The sequence below is a fragment of the Nipponia nippon genome, unplaced genomic scaffold, assembly GCF_047370975.1.
Source record: "Nipponia nippon isolate SJK-2023a ecotype South Korea unplaced genomic scaffold, ASM4737097v1 scaffold_7, whole genome shotgun sequence".
NCBI classification, from domain to species: Eukaryota; Metazoa; Chordata; class Aves; order Pelecaniformes; family Threskiornithidae; genus Nipponia; species Nipponia nippon.
The window spans coordinates 50218899-50240886 of NW_028262391.1; positions in this window are offsets into that span (position 1 = coordinate 50218899).

Sequence of the window (21988 nt, forward strand, 5' to 3'; positions counted from 1 at the left end):
ATCATACTGAAGAGATATTAAATCCTGCTGCCAACAATTGGCTTCATTTTTCTAGTTATTGATTGCTGCCAAGGTCCTGTCTGGGGAAGGATACAGAATCCTGGTTTATGACAGCTCACAGAAACACCGCATCTTCACGTTCTTGCTCTGAGCACATTTCAATCTTGCTGCTTAAATTCTCCCACAACACTGTTACTTTATTCCCTAGATCAAGCGGTCCAGGTAGGCACAAAGTTATACCCTATCTCCTCTGGGACAAGAAGGCAGGCTGATGGAAATGTCCTGCTGGTCAGGCCATGTCGTCTGGAGTTACGCTGGGAGAGCACGTGTCTGTGACTCCTTTCTGCGAGGAGCCATGCAGCATGTCACAGGCCTGCGGCAGAGACACTCCACGCAGATCAGAAGCCTCAAAGCCAGCTTTTTCCTTTACTCTTTGATTTCAACAGCGACCTCGGAGAGCCACACAACTTGTCACCTAATTCCCTAAGCCCTTTGGATTGTGCTATGCCATATATGCCATACAGATGTTGGGAATATAAAAGCCATCCCTTCCTCTCCCATCCGGAATCACTTCTGCCTAACCACTTCTCCCAGGAGGCTAAAAGAACCCGTTTTCTCCAAGGAGGTGAAAGAAGTTGGCAGCAAACTACTCAGACCAGTAGTTGTAGCAGTTCTGGGGGTTTGTCTGAAGCAGTCACAGGACAACAACAGAATTCCTGCATTCCCCAGTCCTCGCTACCAGCCAACAGGCAGAGTCTCTTTACCAAGTGTAGGAAACCTTTCATAATTTGAAACCCCATTCATTGTTTTCTTACATTTGTTCCATTTTTCTCCATCTATTTCACACATGGAGACACAAGCTAGTCCAGTCTACAACTGTTTCTTTGATCTGTGCACCAGAAAATCTGTATCAAGTCAGCTGCACATTTCTAAGGAGATTAAATCTGCCCTTGTGGTTCATCTGAAGCCTGGCAGATCTCCTTTGTGTGTTTTGTGGTCCAAGATCCCAAACCAGCAAAACCCTACAGCCCATCTGTGATTTTAAGCATATGAGCCCTCCTTCTATGGGACTTACTTATTTAAGGTTAAGCATACGTTTGAAGCCATGTGCAAATGAAATGCTCTGCTTTTATATGCTTATGAGTGACCTTCACCTGAAGATTACTGAAATGTTCTGGGCTTGTAATTTGATTTTTTTTCTTGGGACTGCTTTAGAAAAGTGAAAAATGCCTGATGTCTTCACATGGAGAGGTGGAAGCCCTTTGGCATTTATGTGTGATGGAGACATAAGGACCTAAGGTAGGACATTAGTTCCAAAGGCGAGACAAGGACATAGCTAAGAGTTTTTGAGAAAGTTGTAAGAAATTGCGTGTGGCAGAATATCTCTTCTTTGGGTCCATGAGGTTGCAGGTTCATTTTCTCTTTCCGTGGCTCAGCCAAAGTTCAACGGAAGGTTTGTAGCCAAGTGAGGGACCTGAGGTGCAGGAAAGTGCGAGGACTTAAAGGAGGATGTTGCCAAGGGTCAAAGTGAGGATGTTGCCAAGGGTCAAAGTGACGCGGGACTTGTGGCCGCGAGCAAAACAGACTGCTTTTCCCAACAGGAATTGGGGGAGGTCCGTTTTGGGGATCTAACACCTACCCCCAGGTTCCAGGAAGCAGCTTTACCACAAAAACAACTTTTGACAGAGGTAAAGGCTCTGAACCAACTCTAGGTCTACTGGGCTCAGCTCCCTCCCGTAATTAACAACAGAAATGCAGTGTTCTCTTCCAGATCTGAGCTATTTGCCCACATGGCAAAGAAAAGAACTAGAGAGACCATGTAACATTGCCATCCAGTGCTCAACATCATAAGAAAGTGTTTATCAACTAATTTGTCCAAACTTTTTCTTGATTGCAAAACAAAGCTGAAAGGCTGTCATGCCTGGTGAAACTGATGTCTTGGTACATTTTTATAAAAATAACCTTTTTCGCTTTAGGTTGCTATATTTAGCCAAGCGTATCCTGCAAGCTATATTTGAGTGTCATTCACAGTTGAAAATAGTCTTGTGAGGTCAGCAGCCAAACGCAGAAGGGAACCACCCTCAAAGGCGTTCTTCTGGACTGTGCACATCCTCTCTCATCAATGGAAATGTTCCCATTTTGGTGCACATCATTTATCTGTTAAATAGCAAATGTCAAGGTAAAATATTATGAAAGGAGTGGGAGCAAGAGGAAACTGTGGCTAGTTTTCCTCTCCTTTTGCACTGTTTTGTAGTCTTTTTGAAAGCTGAAAGTTTCCAAAATGTGTTTCCTCTGAATAAACTGCATGTTTATTTATGGTTTCTGATGAGAATCTAAGACACTGATAGCTTGGATTTGCATATTTATTTGTTTTTTGCAAGAAAAATAGAGCGCGGTTGCTTCTGTGAATCTGAAATCTATTACAAGCATGCCAGTTCTTGACTAGAAGGTGTTCGGTGAATACTTTATCTGAAAAATGAATTGCTCCTTCTCATCTTTTCAACCTACCAGGAAAAAAAGAAGAAAAAAAGAAAAAAAAAAAAGAAAAAAAAAAGAAATGAAAGGCAACAAACCAGTTTGATTCAAATGGGACTGAGGAACATGTAAACTGATGGGGGAAAAATCCTGGCTGGTGTTATTTGTGGGATCTGCAACCTGAGAAAGCTGAGAGAGATAATCTCAAGGGACATCTTTGATTTAGGTCCTAGGACTGAGGGGATAAAGGGATCTCTCTGCTAGCATAAAGTTAGGAATGAGCAGGGATTTTATATTATTTTGATTATATTGATAAAACCATTTTGACTTCTTGTGCCAGTGACTTTAATTGCTGGAGTAAGACAGCCCAGAGGGCTATGCTAACGCAGTGCCTTCAACATCGATCCAACCGTGATGCTTCAAAACCCAGGTCTAACCTCCCCGTCATCCCCTGTGCCTCCACTTCCATATTTATTCGTTGCACTGAAGTAAATGGCACTGTAGCTCTGAGGAATCAGGAGATTTGTGCTTGCTGCCATCAAGGGTACATTTGGTATTTAATCTTCAGCCCATAAAAGTTGCAATCCATACATCCAAAATACACTCACAGAAGCTGAACTGATCGAGCCATCGCTGCCGCACAAAGCTAGGAAGGAAGAGAGGCAAGTTGCCATGTTTTTTCAACCTTTCCTCGTAAATAGCCTTCGCTTTGATGTTTCAGATGGCCTTAACATCGATCAACAGTTACAGCCCTCGATGGCTTATTCAGTAAGCTGATGTTTGTAAATAAAGCAGAGGTTTTAATCCACCGTAGCAAAAGGTGAGCTTGAAAAGGAGGAATGATTTGCACATGGATCCCGTCTCTGCTCTCACAGAAGAACGGGGCAGCCCCTCAGGCTACAAAAGTCACAAACATTTTTTGCACAGAATCAGAAAAAAATTAATATAAGTAGATTGTGACATATTGCTATGATATCAAGGAACCAATGGTGGTGAGGAATTTCTGGCAATTTGGGTTCTCTTTTTAGTAAAGCGTCTTCTGTAAACCACTTCCATGGTCTCTATTCACAAGCCTTTAAAAGTCTGGGAGCCCTCCTCATCCCCGAACGTCTCTGCCCTTGCTCTCGATGACCTCCACATGGGAGCTAGCTCGTGCGCTGAAATGCCGTTCTTCCTCACTGATTCCCTGCCAGAGGTGGAGGTCACGGCAGGGGCCCCGCAGGGAGAGGTGCTCTCGGCAGCTGCCTTTTCTTTCCCTGAGCCACAAGCTCTTTCCTGACAGTTTTCTAGCTTTTGTGATCTCTGGAATTCATCACTTTCAGAAAAAAAAAAAACCAAAACAACAGCATCTGTGCAGGAAACAAGTCCTTGGTAGCTCAGCATTGAAGGACTGCGTACACATAAACCACGGATAACCGCAGTAAGCAGCCCAGAGCTTTCCTCCAGCTCTAGCACTGATGACGGGAAAGGGAAATCTCCCATAAATTACAGCTGTGCTTTTAGAAGTTTGTGAGCAAACAGCCATGAACCTCCTTTGTTCTTCACAAGGGCCTGCTCGCGCTGTGTGCTGGATGGCTGCTGTGTGGGGAGGGCAGCCCTCGAGCAATGGAGGATGCCCCATTCAGGGTCTTCCAAGAATGCCACAGCTATGGGGCAAACAGACGTCTCCCCAAAACCAAATATTGTGAGGAAAAGGGAAATGGCAAACTTTCTTAAACCAGGCTGTTTAAGAAAGAAGCCTGCGGTTTGCAAGAAGCTGGTTTGTGAGGATGAGCAGTGAGCCCAGTGTTTTGCTGGCAAATTCAGAAAGGTTTGCATTGGTTTGTAACGCAGCACAGGCCAGCTGAAGGAGCACCGGGCCCCCTGCGTGCCAGTGGCATCTGCCGGTACATCTGGCCTCACTACCAGAAGTTTTATGCTGATTATGTCTCCTCCAACGCTGAATGGCCGTAATGTCCTCAAAGCCCATGCGACTGCTGATGCTACGGGTACCCAGCACTGCCCCGTCGTTTCTTTCTTCTCGTACGTGTGTCAGCAGCCGCTTCACTGCTGGTTGTGAACGGCGAGGAGGAGCACGGAGCTGTCTTACTCCTGGAGACTCCTGCAAATGTGATTTAGCCAGCTCTGAAGCATGGGAACTGGAGGGCCAGATCCACACCATGCTGCCCGCGTGGATGTTACAACACATCCCTGCAGCTCTCTCCGCTCTCAAAGAGGAAACTGCTCTAGCACTGGCTGCTAAGCTCATTTAAAAAAAAAAAATCATTATTTTAAGCAGTGGTTATTTCATTACTGTGGTAAAAGAGATTGTGGCCATTTAAAGGACCATGATAGAGTCTGTAATATAATTAGATGATCCTGAAAAAGCAATACTGGAGTTCAATCACTCTGAGCAATCCGCATGCACTTCCTGAAGGTAATCAATCCCTCTGTCAAAGGAAGCCTATTGTTCTCCCTCCCCCAGGGTCTCCTTCTCCTACAAGGTACAAAGGGCTTTTTGGTCAGGACCAACAAATCTACTTCCCCAGCTTAGCTAAAGATAAGAAAACAATGCCTGACCTATCCAAACAATTTGTCTTTCTTTAGGCCCTTTGCTTTTCTCTTTCTAGGTTTCACTGTTTCCCTGTTTTGGAGATTGCTGACGTACAACTGATAGTACTTTCCCTGGGGTAAGGCTCTGCTGATCTTTACACCAGTGTAGAACTGAAAATCAGTGAAAATCATTCTGCGTTCAGAACAAGGTACTGAAGGGCAGCATTCACATCCCAAACTCCATGGCTCATATAAAATTGATAGAAAGTTATTAAAAATATAAGCCAGCATCCAAGCTCTTCCTTTGGTGGCCCTAATGTAGAATTGGGCTTTTTATTGTCCCTTCCCACCTGTGTACTGTCAGATTTGATTTGTAAACACTGGCCCAGGATTCGGCATTCATTCATTAATTCTACCAAGAATGTTCTGTTTTGTAACCAGAAAATTGAATTACTTCCTCTACTTAATTTTAGTACTTTCCACCATTTGGCTAGGAAATTGAATTATCCAGGTTGGTTTTCTTTTTCCACTGTGCAATAATACACAACTCTTCTGTGTTGAAATATATACGACGTCCTTCCAGCAGGTAAAATTCCACCTAATTCATCCCTGTCCGAGCTTGTTGAGGTTAATAGGAGTTACGTTAGTGAAACTGAAGCCAGAATTGAGTCAGTATCTATCTTCTGTGGAAGGCCTCGAGGGCTCAGACAACCTGGGAGAAGTAAAATGAAGTGTCTGACTCCATGAAGCTACCGTTAGCTAATGGTTCTCGATTGCAATTGATGCAGTTTTTCTAAAGGGAAAAATTTCCTTAAGAATCACAACTCCCCAGCAGCAGTGAGAACCCCAGTAGACGCCCTCCATAAACACGCAGTGCCGCAGCAGTCAGAAGAGATTAACGGCATTTCCCCAAGGCTTCCCAGTGGAATCAATGCTTGCTAATCTTTAGAAAATTACACTAACAAGCTCCAGGCCTGAACTGCAGGAGTTCAGCGCACCAGGCTCTGAAATCACGCACAGGCCATTAATGTATCAAGGCTTTAATGAACCAGAAAATCTCTACTAAGCAGAAGCCAGAGGGATGCTTTAAGGTTCCCACCTCTCCTAAGCTGGTTTTATGACAGACAGTCAACTCCAAAAGCAAAAATGCTACTTTTGGGACTGATCCAATCTGGGGAGCAGTGCCAGGTCCTCACAGGTATTTAGGCTTTGAAGTCCATGCAGGTGACGATCAGCAGCTCTTGAGAATTCCTGAACTTCAAAATCCTCGAATGGCAAGTTCAGGAGAGACTGCTGGTTGTTGTGCTATGGATGCTGCCTGTAGTTTCAGGAGAAAACCTTTTTTCTCCTCTTTCAAACCACCAGGCAGAACTAGAAGGTGTAGATGGCTAAAATGCGATTGCTAGAGAGGCTGGCAGCTTGAATGAAATCTTGCTATAGCCTGCACTAAAAAAAAAAGCTTTTTTTTCTATCAGTCATAAAATCTGCTTATTTCCTGAGCAATGTACTGATTTACTTGATGCTTATGAGATATATTGCCTGTTTTCTACTCTGTTTCCTATAGGGCAGTCTGCAAGGTTGTCTAATCTCTAAAAGAAATAAGCATCTGTTTCCTTCATGGTCTATGTCTGATTTAAGGTAATTATACTCCTATTACACTCCTACGCAACATATCCTAGAGAAAATAAGAACAACCGATGTTTTTTTTTCTCGAAAGATATTTTAACTTGCAGTCCAAGAGGAATGCACATTGGATTGTTCTTTAAAAGAAACAGCCTGCAAACTTTTGTCCCCAGTCCGGGGAAGAGTTTGGTGAGCCAGCTCCATATCATTGCCACGGAACAGGGGCTGATGTCTTTGCAGAATTGGCACCCAAGGGGTTCCTGCCTTTAAAGTTCTCACCACAGGCTCATCCTTCTCTGTCCTGATGCACCAGCAATTTGAGCAGCCCAGGGCTGTGAAGGTAGAGATAATAAAGCTCTTTTTTCAAGGGAGGGGAGAAAGAGTGACAAAAAAGCAGGAGGAAAAAGCAAAATGTTGGGAAAAGGACAGAGAGCAGGAGGCAAAGTCTTGGAGCTACTCACATCACCCTGTGGAGGCAGGCGAGGTATTTTCTCTCACTCCCCTGTATTTTGAAACACTGTGAGTACAGTTCTCTGGATGTGTTGGCACTGACAATGAATGGCCCATCCGAGGTTTTTGCGGAGCATCAGTAGGCAGGCTACCACGTCTCCTCATCAAGAAAGCCACGTGAATCTGCGTCTTTATGTGTGGTCCTTATATTTGCAGTAATTAAAAAAAGATAACATAACATCTTTATGTTTGTTCTTTGGGGTCAAGGATTTGACTTTCGAATCCCTAGGGGTCAGTTCCTCCCAAACAAAAGGCACTCGGTGTCTCCGCTGCCCTGAGGTGGAGTCTCAGTTCCACTTTTGTTCTCAGATGTGGGGCTTTTCTTCATCTCTATCAGCAGCCATGGTTTCCATTCTGCAAACCCTGTCACTTAAAAGGCTCAAACAAAGCAACTTTCCCATTCAGACAAAAACAACCAGACATGCATCTTAAGGATTTCTGTTTTCCAGAGCTCCTTAACCTCTGTGACCTCACTTCTCAGATTTTAACAAGAAATCTTTTGTCAGTTTTTTTTCATATTGCTGATTCTGACATGGGGAAAGGGTAAGTATTAACTTAAATTTGGCTCTGAATTAAAAATGTTGCAGAACCAGCATTTTTTTAATGCAGCCTTTGAACAATTGGAATGTTTCCTTGTATAAAATCCTCAATGAAAACTGCATCTGAAGCCAATACTTGCCCCCCTGCAGAGTGTGAAACCCACAATTTCAGCACAAATGCTGCAATCCCTGTACTATGAGAATCAATAGCAATTTCATTTGTAATGGGAACAGGATTTCATCCTAAAATACAATAGTCCCAGAGCAGTTCATCCCAGCTGAGGATCTGCTACTAAGTGCAAAAATTAAAGCAGGAGGGACATAACTTGAAACCTCGCCACTTGAAAAAATGAATTAGAAATAGTTTCAGGTTCTTCTCTCCCTGTTGTCAGTTTTCTGACTTTACGCTCCCCACATTCCTACTTTATAGCGTCAGGGTTTTTCTTTTCTCTGTTGTTTTCTCCAACATACACCAAAACAACAGGGGCAGTCAGTCTTAAATGAGAATCAATCCCAAAATATTCCCCATGTACGAAGAGGGAGGCCAAGCACAGACGGTTGAATGTAGAGCCCTCTGATGAAGTTCAGTTTCTATAAACTAGAATTTCACTCGTACCCTGCTGTAAACCCTTGCTCCCTATCCCAGTGGGATGGGGTGGGATTGTGTTACATTGCAGAGTATCCTGACCCAGAGAAGCCTTCCGAGCCTGTAAACACAACCCTTGCTCATCCCTGCCTCTTGGAAACACTCATCTGCTGTCAACACTGGTCTGCTGTCAACCATCACTGCTCTTCTAGCCTTTCAGTGCTTTCTACCAGTCCGTGACCCCACCAAGGGTCAAGACTTGCAGACTGGGGAGCACAGGATAACTGCAATTCCAAGTGTTAATTGTGCTTTGGGGTGGGGACCATCATGGTGTTCGTTTTGTACAGTAGCTGGAACAACAAAGTCTTGCTCTGCAACGGGACCTCCCCAGTGTCACACTCATACTTTCAATGTCAACAGATAAAACATTTTCACAGGGACACATTTTGGGGTGTACTTTGGCAGTGCCATCCATTAATTCTCAAGGTCCAGGCTGACTGAAACATAAAAACCATCTGCTTTGATTTGAATTGCTCACATATTAATGTTTTTCCTTGCCTCATTCTGGACCTAGTCATAAAATCCTCTCTTAGTTTTTCTTCTTTCCTTAAATAGGAGTTTCAGCCCCTCTGAGGATAGATGCAGATTCCAGGATTTGCCCTCATCTCCCGACCTTGGGCTCCCACTGCCTCCCGGCACGGTGAGAGGGAGGCAGCATGCACCGTACAAGGACAAACAGCAGCAGCAATGGGCCGGTCCACCCCTACTTCGTTCAATGGAAAGGCTCCAGCTGGCTCCAGTGGGAGCTGGATCAGTCCCATACCGGGAAGGGTAATGATCTAGCCATTTAGCCTGGCATTTGTTAGACCAGAGCAGCAGCAGAAGTGCAGACATTACTCATGTCCCAAGATATGCAGGGCTAAGGCCAAGATTTCGTGTGGATCTGTAGGCTCAGTGGGGCTCCTTGGGGCCCTTTCCACGTCTCAGTGGCTTTGCCAGTAACCCCTCGTCTTCTGGGCAGCGCATCAGGGCACTCGCTAATCTCTGATAAGCAAGTCCCTCTTTTCATGGTGGCCCCAAACCTCCAATCTGGAAGGAGCTAGTTTACAAAGGCCTCAGTCAAAAATATGCTGTTCATGTTTCAGAGAAACCAGAAATTATTCTCTACATCTGTTCTCCACTGAGTATGGAAATTTAAACCACTTTGAGCTACTATATAATGAGGAGAAGGCAAAACTGGCTGAAATGTCTCTCAGTGGAACTGGTCGGCATGCTCTCAGCCTTTCTATTTGAAATCCCCATTCCAGGCAAACAGAGTTCAAGTCCATAGGATTTTTTTTTTCTGAAAATTTGGAAACTGATGAAATGTATTGGCATTTGGGTTTGTGATATACCTGGCAAAAAGATTCTTATTGAGAGTGAGTATTACTACCTAAAGTATACATGTTTAGGTGGTCGCTTTATGAGTAGTGACAACTTACAATAATTGCTCCCCTTTTGGGGGGAAAAGCCATTAATTATTCCTGTGTCGAACATGGTTTTCCCATGTTTCCAGAAGCTGCTTTGTTTAATGAATCCCTGCTCCAGTAGATGTATTGTGTCTAATGCGTTTGCTTGTGCATTCCTGAGACTTCGCATTTGTCCCAGCAGCCGCTTGGAAATTGCTGACTGCGGCTCTCACTAACGGGCTGATCTTGCAAATATTCACTTGAAGGAAGTTGTTTATATTCTCAGTTATTATCTGTTCTAATCTCTTAGCAAACAATGACTTGCAAAGCAATCAGGATGACACCGTTACATGTAATTATAAATCTAAGTAGGTATTGAGGAGGGAGAGCAGCACGCTTTCTTCCTAAGAGAGAGAGGAAGACTGTGGGAGCTTGGCTGCTGTGCCAGGTCATGTGTGACCTGTGTCTAAGTTATGGAATTTCTGACCTAAATTCCAATGTTTTCTCATGGTGCCTTCCTAGAGCATAGACTGCAGGAGTGGTTTATTAGTCTTCATTCTCCCTTAATTTGAGTAACTTCCTTCTATTGATTCAAACAACGTTTAAATCTGTTTTCCTTGATAGTTCTTTGAGGATGAGGAATTGCTTTGTAATAACTCACAATTATTGTATATAAGCTGATTATTGAAATGTTTAAATATGCCATTTTAGGTTAATAACAACAGTGTGCCTCTCCTTGAGGCAGCTCAGCAACGAATCCTGAGCTATTAGTTGGGAAGAGCCTACTTCAGCCGAGTTTTGCGGCTTTGTCAATGTTGGCGCAGAGATGACTACGGAGAATGAAGGGTTCTCTGCTCAAGCAATTGCTGGGAAGATGTTTGAAGGAGGTAGAGAGCTGCCTTGGAGTTCCTAGAAGCAGGGCTATCCAGTCATCTAACTGGTAATTGTCCAATAAATATCTATGCAGAGGGTGCTAGTTGTTACTCACCCTTTAGAGCCTTATGTTCAGATTAAATAATACTTTGATTTGCAAAGGCTGCCTCAGACTTAGTGCCGGCAACAAGCTCCCGAAGGAAAGAGCTAGAGGAATGGGCACCTAGATGGAGCTACATAGGTTTTCTACACAGCTAATTTGTGAGAAGCGTGATTTCACCCCTTGAAACAAAGACAGAAGACCTCACATCTGAGGGACATGCACCCAGAGATGAAGAGACACAGCTAACCCTGCTGCTGTTACATTTGAGCTAAGAGTCTGGAAAAGCTCAACTGTAAATGCCATAGCTTTTCAGTTACAGTCTGAAACAGCTGTTTAAGTCTGCACAGAAAAGAAAATCTGCCCTGCTGCAAACAGCATGTCCTGGGTTTCTTTGGCAAAAGTGTTGAGTTAATTGAGACAGAAAGTCTGTAATAACTGCAGGTTCTGCTGAAATGAAACCTCAGATGAAAGGGGTTGTACAGCATTTGTCTCCATTACCTTGTCATGAGAAGGATTTTCCCTCTATATATGCATACATGCTCAGCAAAATATGAAGGTGGTGGGACTTGCAAACCTCAGTGCCCCCAAAATGTCGAGCAGGCCCATTGCTCCAGTGCTGACTTTTGACATTGCAGTGCATCCTCCTTACAGGGATCCTTCCCATGCCTACAGCTACTCCAGGGAGCCATGGGAGGTGTCCTTCAGCTGTCAGCTGAATTAGCCTTGCCATTTTAGCTCTGCGGGACTTGATGGAATAAGAAATGCTTTGAATCCTCTATTCCAATAGCTGAGTCTCCACTTACTCCCAACACATGGACTTTAGTCTGCATCACTCCTTTGACATAAAGTCTGAAGGGAAAAAACGTACAGTGGAAGAGGATTTCACTCTAAGTGGAAGAGATAAAGTTCAGAGCACCCAAATGTATGCAGATAATAAAAGAGCTGGTATTTAACCACACAAGAAGTTATTATTAAATTAATCCACCATTCTCCTTTTTGCAGCTCTTTGGGGGAATTAGATCGAGAAAATAACAAAGGAATGCCACAGTCTGCCAATAATGTAATTAAGGAGTCAAGCCTCATCTGAGCTTTCTCTTGCCAAAGAGCTTGCTGGATGCAAGTTGGAAAAAAAATCAAATTCAAGACTTTAAAGAGAAGATGGAGAGATATTGTGAAAAAGTATTTGGATATTCAGCTATTCACCTCCTCCAGTTCCCTTAATACTCTCAGAATGCAGAAAACATGAAAGATGAAATAATGCAGCTACTTTGGGAAGACTAGGCAGAAAAAAGTGATTTGTTGGGGCTCGTTACACTCAAGAATAGTTAATGGCTTTGAAAGACAGGTAGACTTGGAAGGGGATCTGGAACTCGTGCCAAATTAACTGCAAATGTTTATCCCACACTGTGAAAACGTGCTAAAAGAGTGGTCCAAACAAACTAGCTGTCCTAGTTTGGCCTGGACACTTCTGGAGTGTCCTGATAGTAATTTGGAGGGTCTTAGTTTTTCCCTCTCTTTTGCCTAGGATACAGCGTTTTCCCTTGCTCCCCATTTTGAGGCACACGAGTGGGAACTTCAGCAGACGAGGAGAAAGCAGAGACCTTGGCCTGTTTGATGCCTGAACAGACAGTGGGGCTTGAGTGCCACTCATCAGATGCCTCCATGGGCAGACATCTCTCAGGGCCTAATGCAAGGGGCAGGCCCCTCACCTCAGTGCCTGTCGCAGACCATTCAATGTAGACTGGCAAAACATTTATGATTCCACTGACAAAACCAGCACAAACTCCACCAAAACCTAATTGGCCCACGGGACTAGTGTGTTCAGAGGTCTCTATGATACTTCAAGAACGTTCTCCTACTCCTACTAATTCCGTACTTGGTCACAGAGAACTTAGGTTGTGAAGTTTCAGGCTGGACAAAATATACAACTACTTGCTCAGTAGAAATGATTTACATTGGAACATGTCCAGAATTGCTGAACACTGGAAATCTCAGATAAATGAACCCTGAAAAGGAAAAAAGTTACCAAGTGGGGCAAAACTTGGGTGTAAATCTGAACTCAAACTCTGGCAAGCCCTGCACCCGTGCTGCAGGTATTAAGCAGCCTGCATTAGGAAGAGCTATAATGTACCAAGCAGAGAGACTCGATGATGTTGCTCCGTTACTTTTTGAGGGGGCAGGCTGGGAGGTTATGAACAAACAAGAAACATGCTGGAGATTAAAGTTTTTATATATATGTAAACATAGATAATTATATAGAAATATATATAAAAATTATTTTTATATAACATATATAGTTACATGATATATAATATTTAACTAGGACATTGAACCAAAACTGAAATAAGCATTTTCCAGCATACAAAATCCACATGGTGAATGGCAGAAGCAGCTGTCTCCTGCAGAGCTGGGAGCGTGCCCTCACAAGCATTAGAGATGTGACCATCTTCTGTAGCCCGTCTGGTTTTTAGCACTGCTTTTAATCTCTGCCTGGTGCTAACAGGGTGTTCAGAGAGTTTTTGCTTTGTGCTTAGCTAACAACGTCCAGATTGTTTTGCTGCAGAAGTAGGGACGCCCATTGCTGAAGCCTCCGTGCAATGTGCAAAACATTAACTCTGTAATGGAGATGTCACCATTTCTCACGCTGTTGTTCTCCTATAACGTAAACAGACTTCCCTCTTCTCCTTTCTCTGCCTTGCCCAAATGGTTTTACTGCAGCTGCAGGAGAGCGGAGCGTGGAAGCGAACTGAACGTGGCAGCGAATGCAAAGCATCGATGGACTGCGGCTGAGGCACAGCGCATCCAAAGTACCTTCATGTTTCCCCTTTGTGTCAGAAATGGGAAACGTTGTAATAGGCAACATCTGTGGCAAAATGCAAGTTAGTGTCATCCTAAAAATGAGTGGCTCACTGGAGGACAATAACTTTCCCATTAAAGAGACTCTATTCAGATGGAAAGTTTTGTGCTGAGATAAAAGGTGGAAACTCTCCATGTGTCTCTCCCAGCCTGCTGAATGATTCAGAAGGAATTCAGCTGGAATACTAAACCTTGCTGTTCAGGACCTCACACGGAGACACAAGGGGAGGAAACCCCTTCTATTATACTTCTTCCAGCACCTTCAAAAAATTAAGTTATGTCTGACTGCTAAAAGAAGACCCTTGCTCAGCTGAGGAATGAAATCTGCCAAGATATAAGCTATGAGGTGCATCCTCTTAATTAGGGGTACGTAACCAAAAAAGGACACTAGCTGAGGGCTCTTGTGTTTTCCTGCCGTGTCAAAGCTTGTAAAAGCTGTCTGTCTGCCCAGAAGGCTTTTGGAGAAGGCTTATCCCCAGGTGTTCGTGTGAATATCGGCAAGCAGTTTTCAGAACTCTCTTGCAGGAATTTTTTGCTTTGCAATGCCAGTTTTGCATCTCTTGATTTCTGATTTTGAAATGACATCTAATTATATTCAACGCCCAAGCCAAGGGAGGATTCAAAACAATGCCTAGGGAGAGTGCAAGGCTGGAAGCCAGAGTCTGAGCTGCGTCTGGGCAGCAGGAGTCAGTGGTGAATGAGATCCAGCCCACTTAGCAGAGCTGTTGGACAGGAGAGAGCCTGCACGTCCCCTTCAAAGCAGGTAGATGATGGAAACACATGTACTGACTTCCAGACACTCTGCTGAAGGACATGAAAGGGAACAGCCTCAGATAAGCCCAGTCTGCAACAGCTCAAAATACTGCTGTCTATCTTCAACCAGCTTTAGATAAGACCTTTATCAAGAGGTCAAAGGCAAGTGGGATTTTCTATAGCTTGTTTAACCCTGCTCCTCGGATAAGAGAAGATGAGAAAAACTATCTGCCTTCTCATAGCGAACTCCTTAAGAGCAATGGGATGATACAGCAAATGTGACTCTCAGGCTCCAAAATCCTTGGATCTCTTCTAAGCAATTCTGAAGCAACATTACCGACTGCAAGTCTTAATATCCCGGTATGGCTGATGAGCTGCAATGATGCTCCCTGCCCTGCCAGGTCCCTGCACGGCTCCTGGCTCCCACAGAGCGCTGAGGCTGGGCTGTGGAAGAAGCACAGCTCAAGGTGCACATCACCAGCTATTCTGGAGAGAGCTGACATCCTCAGAGCTGACGTAAGGAGCCGTAGGTTTTTCAGAGCTTTTAAGACATTCGCCTTGTGGTTGGACCTGGGAAATCACTTAGTGTCCTTGCCAAAATACTCATTGCCTCAGAGCAGCCACAGCAAAGAGTGAGGGAGTTCACTTGTAACAGTATGTGGAAAGCGGAGGCTAAAGGTTTCGTAAAGGAAATCATATGCAAGCACAATGCTGATATACATCTGGCCCTTCATCTGCCTTGTTCAGTGTTTGCAGGTGCTACTGACAGCACTTTATCTATTAAATTGCTATTTCTGGATGTAGGCAGGACACTTGTGTTATGGGACACCATCTGTCTCTGCGGCTACAGGCAGGCAGATTCCAAACTCAGAGAGATGCAGCCCCCAAAACAAACTGCTTGGCCCTGGCCAAATCTTTGTGGGGCAGTGCAGGGAGTCAGCCACCAAATAACCCCTGTTTCAGTGTCATGTGTAAAATTGTGAATTTGCTAATGGCACGTGCCTTTTACATGGTTTTATTGGTGTCCGTGCTGACATGACTGCATGGTCCCTGGCTCTGCCTTACTGTGGTCCAAGCAAGATATCATGTGCCCCAGCCTTCTTTGGAGCCCGCAGAGCACAGCTCTGTTTTTTTAGGGCCGGGGGTCCCTGGGTGCAGCCTTGCTGCCCCCAGGGAATTCAGTCTGGCTGCTGTGCAGAGCAGGGTAAAGGGCTGCGGATCTGCTGTAAAATCCATGTGAATCCACAGAGACACTAACTGCCCATGTCTTTCATTTTAGGGTGAAATCTGTGCTCCAGGGAGATTTCTCTGAGGTTTCCAGTCCGTGACTCGGCTTCTGTCGGCAGTCACAGTGTGGGAGCTTCACGGTATGTCCCCCCATCCGAACCATGCAGCAATCCCCACTGGCCTGAGAGGGAAAGGGCCCCCACTCCCCGCCAGCCCCTCCGACCTCCTCTCCCGCCTCCCTGCAGACGCTAACTGCTCACAGGGGCGTCTTTGGAGACAAAAGACTTTGGGACAACAACGCCCCAGAGGGAACTGGCACAAGGGAGCATGTGGGCAAGAACCGCAGCTCTGGCGGTCCCACCCAGAGAAATTGTTTGGGCTTGGCAGCGGTCTCCCCGAGGCACGCAGCATCACAGCGGAGGCACGGCCGCACGCTGCACCCCACAGGCGAGCCTCTCCCCCAGACTAAGTACCTTTCTGCCTCGTAATTAATACAATGTTTTGATCATGTATTTGAAGACTTCCTGCTAATTTTGTTAGTGAGCTGTAGCACTCATGGGAGTGCTTCTCTAATAACATTCATCTGCTTAATTTATATCTCATATGCAATAAAGCTAGTTAAAAGTAGAGACACTTTATATTCTTCTTTATAGGCCTTTCCAAATGGATAGGGGCCACTTAACATTGACCTCTGCCAGGCTTTGCGAGGGCTTGAGGCCAGATGCTTGAAGAGAATCACCTGTCTATGTTTTTAATTGCTTTTGATCTTTTATTTCATCCTATAAATTCCCAGTGGAGTTCACTGGTAGCAAACATCTGGCACAGACACAGTAGCCACCTTTTCCTGCTCAAAGAAGGAGTGAATCCATACTGAAAACCCAGATTTGGTGTCTTCCTGTAGAGCTGGCCGTAAAATAGCTCCCTTGGTGGGGGGGGGTCATCTGCATTCAGTGTCACCCCTCAAGAGATGCTGCAGGTTCTTTTATTTGGTGATTATCACATTCGCCCGCCTAATGGGCACATGTAAGGGACTCCTTTTCCTGCTAGTCTGTGCAGTGAGCAATCCCAATCACTGGCTGGGCTCTTAGGCAAGAAAAAAAAGTAACAATTATAATATTGCTGCTTTAGGATATCTTACACAAAGCCCAGGTTGGAGGGGTGACCATACAGATAAAAACGATGCCATCTATCATTGCTGGGAGCCCAGGACTTCCCATAGGTTTCCCTGAATTTCACGTGGCAGGTTTAGCTGAGGGAAGCTGAATCAGGGCTATGGTTTTTCTGTGCTCATATTCACAACAAAAATATTCTGCATTTACTTGTTTTTGCTGATTTCCTAAAACTGAGTGGAAGTCTGATTGGTAAGCCCCCTGTGCTGAGCCTTCACAAGGCAGCTGGGAGTAGCAGGGAGGAGCGTTAGCTTGGATTTTTGTCACTGTGATCAGTGGAGTTGTTCTCCTGATGTATCTGACCCATGAGAAGCCCTGGGAAGTGCTCTATCACCCTTTGCTGATCCCAGCACACAGCTGCAGCTCTCCCCCAGGCCACATAAACCCCCTTCCCGAGTGGTACGTCAGGCAGGGCCCCCCGGCCAGCCACCCCATCTGGCCGTGCAGCAGACGGGGGGAGGCAGAGCAGCTGTAACCTTGCCTTCCCACTGGATCAGGTAATATCAACAGTCTCTAACCTGCTTAACTCCCAGAAAACCATTGTCCTTTGCTCTTGGCAACGGAACCTATGCAGAGCTGGCGAGGAAGCAGCAGGCCTGTAAGCGCCACGGATAAGGAATTGCAGCAGCCCCTGGCATGAAGGTACTGTGATTATATCAAGCTAAAATGAGTCACCTCATGCTGCTGGAGTTGTGTGCTCAGAGGAAACTCTCTCTTTGACATAATCTTTCCTTAAAAGTCAGATCTTTCCTCTGGGAAAGGGGAAGTCTTGGCTTAGGCTGACCTACCTCACTTGTTTTTGGCTGGAGAAAGACATTTTTCCTTGGCTGCACAAACACCCCGTGACTTTCACTCAGAACCTCCCTGAGAACATTTTTAAAACCCATTAGTTAATTCACTCTAATCAGGCAGCACGAATCCTGGTTCCAAAAGTGATTTCATTCTCCTAGCCTGATAAAATGCCCGTCCTTTTATTCAGATACATCTTCCTCGCTGTAACAAATGATGCTGAAGGTTTCACAGGTCCTGGGGAGATGCTCAAGTCTCGGCCACATTCTCCCGCTATCATCTGCCTGCAATTTATGTTACTGCAGAATTTGCCTTATTGAAACCATTTGTGGAATGGAAATTCGCACAGATTCATGCACAGGAGATGACTCTTTGCTCAGTGATGATGTATGAAGCAATCTCATTTAACATTCTTGAAGGCAGCAGGAATTTTGTGGGGGGAACTGCACCACAAATCTTGAAGCAGGGAAATCTTGACTTAGTGATGTTCTGCGTATTCCCTGGACAAGCATGTAGGACAAAAAACCATTTTATTATGAATGACACAACTGAGCACACTGTAAACTTTCACTAGTAGAAAATTTGCTTACTGCTTGGTTCACGCACGTTTTGCAGATGTGCTGGTTAGGTGCGTGGCTTTTCACTTTAATGCTTTCCCTGGGCAAATTGCTCAGCGTGGATACAGTTAGGTACGTTCCTATACTTGTTGCCTGCTGAATGCCCAAGATTTCGGACAAGCAGGAGCCAAATCTAGCCAAGACATTATAATAGCCCAAGGATGTCTTATACCAGCATCACTTACCCCACTTACCCCTGGATACCCTACTTACCCCTGGATAGCCAGACAGCAACTTTATATGGATGTAACCATCACCAGAGGGAGTTGCTCCACTTAGAATAAATGACAGTGGCCCAACTGTTGTGTGTAGATAAGATGTAGTTTAAGAGAAAATGACAGTTAATTTTCTCTCTTTCTTGTAATAGTAGTTTTAAAAACATCATACGTCACCAAATACCTAGCATTTAAAGTAACACAACTCAGAAATCTGCTTAGCAGTAAATTTTAAATTTCTAATTATTGCCAGTGGCTATGTTTGCTAAAGATTTGTGCCTGATTCCTATAATTACTTCACAAGCTGCTAAGAATGCTTTATACTAATAGTTGGAGCCATAAATCTGCTGAGAACTGCTTTGCTAAACAAGAAATTCTTCAGAAAGTCAAAGCTGCTGCTTTTTTTTTTCCTTTTTTTTTTCCTTTTTCTTTTTGAATGGGCCGTTCAAAAGTGAAGTTGATAAGACATGAACTGCTCTGTAGCAGGAGCAAGGAGCCTCTGTAACTGAGAGGACTGAAGTCTCTCTTGGTTTAGGTGTGCACCGGGCTCCAAATGGGAGGGCAACGTGGATATGAAATGGGCTAAAGATGGCCTGCATTTGGCCTGTGATGACACAGCCCTGCCAGGGATGACCAAGGAGAATATCCAGAAAAGGTGAGAAATATATTCTTTCCAATGTTGCCAGCTAAAGAAGTGTTTCTTAATCCTATAAAAAGTGTAAAATCCCTTGCCTAGTGTCCAAGAGAGGCTGGAGGTAGACGCATGTGAGGAATGGAAATGGGTGGCATGAAGAATTCCCTATTGAATGTGAGTATAGAGCACTGAAGCACAGAGCCCTGGCCTAGACTGAGCTGTTACAACTCTAGCAGTTTGGTTGTGCAGATGGAAGAAGGTCTAATTTCAGCAAATCACCCACCCTGTGCCTCAGTTTCCCCAGCTGATAGTAGGGATAATCCAGTCCAGGCATTGCATGCAGTACTTTGGGAAGTTAAGGTGAAATGGTTGTGTGCAGGAGGCCTAAGTGTTATAACATCAACGTTCATTTTTATGTGAAGACCATGACCAGCTGTTGAAGTTTGGTCCTGCAGGAGAATGCTCACTTCTTTGGTATACAATCCATGAACTGTAACACACAGACCCTAGTTTCTCCCGGATAAATGTCAAAGCTGTATATCTGCCAAAAGAAAGGTCAGTAAATGGTGTCTGAAGTAGCTAATTAATCTTTAGAATTAGTTGCTCCAATTCCAGATTGCAAGTATATGAAACAAACAACAAAAATGAAATTAAATTAGGGAGATTTGTTGTGAACAGTTGTTGTTTCACGCTGGTTTGGGTTTCAGCAAGAGCACAGACAAGTGAAATATCAGCAAAAAGACATAAATAAAGTAGGAATACTCTTAAGAAAAAATCTTGTTTGTTCTGTGCAGCCAGCCATGTCGTTTGTCACCTTAACAACACAGGAGTCAGGACATTGGTGGGAGCTCCCAGTTGTGCCTGAAAGGTGCTTTATCAAGGTGCAGATATTAATATTGCAAAAAACAGGGAAGATTTGTTTTTAAAAGGAATTGGAGGCATCCTGTTGTGTCAGACAAAGTTCTCTGAGCAATAAAAAAGAAAGCCACAAGTTGAAGTCTTATGGTAGTGATATATATATTCCTCTCTAGATGTACTGAAGATGTCTGAGTGTGCCTTTCACTGACTGCAGCACAGCTGCTGATTTCAGATGACATTTGGATGAGATTTGGGTGGAGATGACTGCGACCCGTTGGTGCTGAGCTCTGCTTTCATCTGAAGGTAGCACTTCAGTCATTAGGGTATATCATCACTTTGCGTAGCCATAGACTGACCTGTGGACATGAGTTATCCACAGTTAGCCTTATTAAATGCAGAAGAGAAGATAGCCTGAGGGAAATGACCTGTTTAAAGGAAAACTGGGATAAATACTGTTTTAAATGGGTGAGTACAGCTTTGGGAGAGAGGAGAACCGGCAGGATGGTGCGAAGCAGGTGACAAGGACCTGGAGCCATGCTTTCTGCTGAGACGGTCTTCTCAGTAGCCTGGTGGAGGGTGATGAAGCCTCTCTGCCGTGAAAGGCTCTCCAGCCCAAATGCACGCTCCTTGTCCCCATCCGTGCCTGAAACAACTGTGCCATGGCATCTCCCCAAATCCTGTCAGCCCCCCAAGACCCCGCTCACACCTTAGGGAGCGACCGTCATGTTATTGCAGGAGCAACCTATGGATCAAGCAGAGATGAAGATTATACAAACACAGAGCAATATACGGTCAGTGCATCTCCACAGAGATCCCCTCTAAGACACTTACCATCAGAGCTCCTTTGGGAGTCCATAGACTCCCCGCAGATACAAGGCAGCTTGCTCTGCCGGTCCCAGGAGGACCTCCTTACATTGCTGCAGCTGGCAGGGAGGTGACCCTTCCCAGTTTAACTCTTCATTCTCTTTCTCCGCCCTTCTTTCTCTACTTTCCTCCCATAACAGCAGTCCCTGCTTGCCTTTTCTTACCAACTAAATTCCCTGGTGTGAACTGAACAGGTTTTGTTGCTAGAAGCTTTCTACAGCAGTAGAGATATGGACAGGACTGTCCCAAAGCACAGTTACTGCTAGAAACCCTGTAACCCCCTTATCTCTGAATAAATCAAATATATTCCATTAAATACAGAGCTTTTAAAACCCACACCTCACTTGTTCTTCAGATTCCCATCACCATATTTTGGCAAGCTTGGAGGTGAAATCCTTTGGCTACCACCTACATGCAGCTGTTGACACTTAGGCATGGATCAAAGTGACTTGCCAACAGCTTTCAGGTATAAGGAAGAATCGGAAGATTTTTTTTTTATTTGTCCACGGAGTCTTAACACTCCTGTGCAGACCCATTTTACAGCAGATATAAAATAAATTCAGTGCATCCAGCAAGCCTCCCTCCGCTTTACCTCGGCTGTAGAGCAGGGCTGCAGTCAGGGTAAACTGAAGGCAAGCAGGGCTTAGTGCTTGTATCTGGACTAGCTTTGTGGTTCCATTTCTTCCTTCCTTCCAGGTGGAGGCTGGACAAGCTGCTGAGGAGAAGTTCATGGAGGATTATAAAATAAACAGCCCCCACATTTGGCTCAGGAAGTCCTGAACATCATTACTGAAGGCTGTGAAAGTATATGCATGCATACATATACATATGTATATATGTATCTATACTCATGTATATCTAACAGTTGCCCTGTTGTCATACTTTTTCTTTGGCACCTGCCTCTGTCCCCATCCTGGGCGGGATGCTGGGATGCTTTCAGCCTGATTTCATAAATCCATTCTTGACCTTCAGGCATCTGGGTGCCTGAACGTCCATCCAGGTGTCCAATACCCCACGTCCAGCCTCTCCGTCTCTCCCATTATGAGGCACAGCCTGACTCACATCCCCTTCCTTGCTTTCCATTTGGTCATATCATTTCTAAACCACCTTCCTTCCCTATTCCCCACCCATGCATATGGATTTATTTTTCCCCAATGGCCACGTCTTCCCTTTCTTCGAAATCATTTGCAGAAAGCTAACGTCAACTTAGTTTAATTAAAGCCCCTGCATGTTTATCATGTCTTGAAATCATTTCCTTCAAGCAATCTTCATATGAAGTTATCACTTTGTCAAAACATGATCCAAAACCACAGCTCA